This window comes from Anticarsia gemmatalis, unplaced genomic scaffold (genome assembly GCF_050436995.1).
Source record: "Anticarsia gemmatalis isolate Benzon Research Colony breed Stoneville strain unplaced genomic scaffold, ilAntGemm2 primary ctg00000049.1, whole genome shotgun sequence".
Lineage (NCBI taxonomy): Eukaryota > Metazoa > Arthropoda > Insecta > Lepidoptera > Erebidae > Anticarsia > Anticarsia gemmatalis.
In genome coordinates, this window is record NW_027466806.1 from 142,501 (window position 1) to 145,000 (window position 2,500).

The 2,500-nt window shown below is 47.8% G+C and overlaps 1 non-coding gene across 1 annotated transcript in view; it reads left to right on the forward strand.

Annotated features, from left to right (window-relative positions):
- Positions 1–1,020: 1,020 nt before the first annotated feature.
- LOC142986957 (small subunit ribosomal RNA) overlaps positions 1,021–2,500 on the forward strand; it is a 1,902-nt gene continuing 422 nt past the window's right edge. The window contains exon 1 of the ribosomal RNA XR_012960482.1: positions 1,021–2,500. This exon is cut by the window's right edge and continues 422 nt beyond it. This is a non-coding gene — a ribosomal RNA (small subunit ribosomal RNA).

A 2,500-nucleotide genomic window follows, 5' to 3' on the forward strand; every position in this document is an offset into this window, starting at 1 on the left:
AAACGGTGTGCATATATATGTGTTATGTGTTATAATCGTCTACGAATTGGACTGTGTGCTAGTGTTGTCATGTGTGTTTCTACTCTACACAGCAACATATGTGCACACACGAAGTAGTTGTACGATTATCACGAGTAGAGAGTGATGTATGTGCTTGACCGCGGCGGAGTGTTTTCGACGCGACGAATAAAATCTTTGCTATAAGAAAACACTCTCTCGACTCTCGTTCGTGTACCGTCCGTGAGTGTGCATTCGTTCGTTCGTTCGTTCGTTCGTTCGTTCGTTCGTGCGCCGCCGCTGTGCAGGCTAGGGCGACAACGCGTTCTTATTCGTTGTCCGCTCTATCATAAATATTTATCATCACTCTCGTTTGTTCGATAATAGAGAGTACGAGAAAGAGACGACGCTAGACTTTGCTACCTATGTATATATGTAATAAAGTCGCGTCGTTACAGACAGACAGGACGACTCGACTATCGTCGTCGTCGTCGTCGTCGTCGTTCGTCGTCTCTCGTATTCTCTCGGATAAAACGAGAGAGATAGATGAATCTCTTTAACTGTGTGGGCCGACGGACCGTTGTGTATGCACGAGTCCGTATAGAATCGAAGCGGTCCCGAGAAAAATTATACTTACACCTCTATCTAGCGAGGCATTACTCTATAGACACCGGGCGGAATCGTGATTGTTTCACATCCGTATTGTGTTAAACGTTTTTTTAAATAAAATGTGAACGCGTCTCGGTACGAACGTTCCCAATTGGGGCCACGTCAGTGTGTCCTGAAAATGCAGGCGGGCAGCGGACGTTTGACGTGTTTGAGATACAACCGTTTCAAACGTTCGCCCGTCGGCGACCCCAAACTCTCTATGTGCGCACAACACTACATATAAATATTTATTTACATGTGCGTGTTGTGTGTACGTTTTACAGAGCTCGCCCGTAACGCGTCGGCGTGATCTAGGATCGTCGACGCGCGGGATCGACGGAGTGCGCGCTACGAGCGCGTGTTCTATTCGATAGCTCCCTGGTTGATCCTGCCAGTAGTTATATGCTTGTCTCAAAGATTAAGCCATGCATGTCTCAGTGCAAGCCGTATTAAGGCGATACCGCGAATGGCTCAATATATCAGTTTTGGTTCCTTAGATCTTACTCAGTTACTTGGATAACTGTGGTAATTCTAGAGCTAATACATGCAATCAGAACTCTGACCAGTGATGGGATGAGTGCTTTTATTAGATCAAAACCAATCGACGGAGGGCCCCGCGTCTGAAGTCGTTAATTTTGATGAATCTGGATAACTTTTGCCGATCGCATGGTCCAGTACCGGCGACGCATCTTTCAAATGTCTGCCTTATCAACTTTCGATGGTAGTTTCTGCGACTACCATGGTTGTCACGGGTAACGGGGAATCAGGGTTCGATTCCGGAGAGGGAGCCTGAGAAACGGCTACCACATCCAAGGAAGGCAGCAGGCGCGCAAATTACCCACTCCCGGCACGGGGAGGTAGTGACGAAAAATAACGATACGGGACTCTTACGAGGCCTCGTAATCGGAATGAGTACACTTTAAATATTTTAACGAGGAACAATTGGAGGGCAAGTCTGGTGCCAGCAGCCGCGGTAATTCCAGCTCCAATAGCGTATACTAAAATTGTTGCGGTTAAAAAGCTCGTAGTTGCATTTGTGCGCCGCGCTGTCGGTGCACCGCATCCGCGGTGATACTGACACGTCTGCGGAGCATATCGTCGGTGAGCCGGCGGTAATACGCCGGTTCAATATCAAAATCCTATCGCGGTGCTCTTCGGTGAGTGTCGAGGTGGGCCGACAATTTTACTTTGAACAAATTAGAGTGCTCAAAGCGGGCTCAAAATGCTGCTTGAATATTTCGTGCATGGAATAATAGAATATGATCTCGGTTCTATTTTGTTGGTTTTCAGAACTCCGAGGTAATGATTAATAGGGATAACTGGGGGCATTCGTATTGCGACGTTAGAGGTGAAATTCTTGGATCGTCGCAAGACGAACATCAGCGAAAGCATTTGCCAAAGGTGTTTTCATCAATCAAGAACGAAAGTTAGAGGTTCGAAGGCGATTAGATACCGCCCTAGTTCTAACCGTAAATATGTCATCTAGCGATCCGCCGACGTTACTACAATGGCTCGGCGGGCAGCTTCCGGGAAACCAAAGATTTTGGACTCCGGGGGGAGTATGGTTGCAAAGCTGAAACTTAAAGGAATTGACGGAAGGGCACCACCAGGAGTGGAGCCTGCGGCTTAATTTGACTCAACACGGGAAATCTCACCAGGCCCGGACACCGGAAGGATTGACAGATTAACAGCTCTTTCTTGATTCGGTGGGTGGTGGTGCATGGCCGTTCTTAGTTGGTGGAGCGATTTGTCTGGTTAATTCCGGTAACGAACGAGACTCTAGCCTGCTAAATAGGCGTCGTCATTTAGGTGTGCGTGGCTCCGTCACGCAACTCACTGGCGACGTATTAAAATT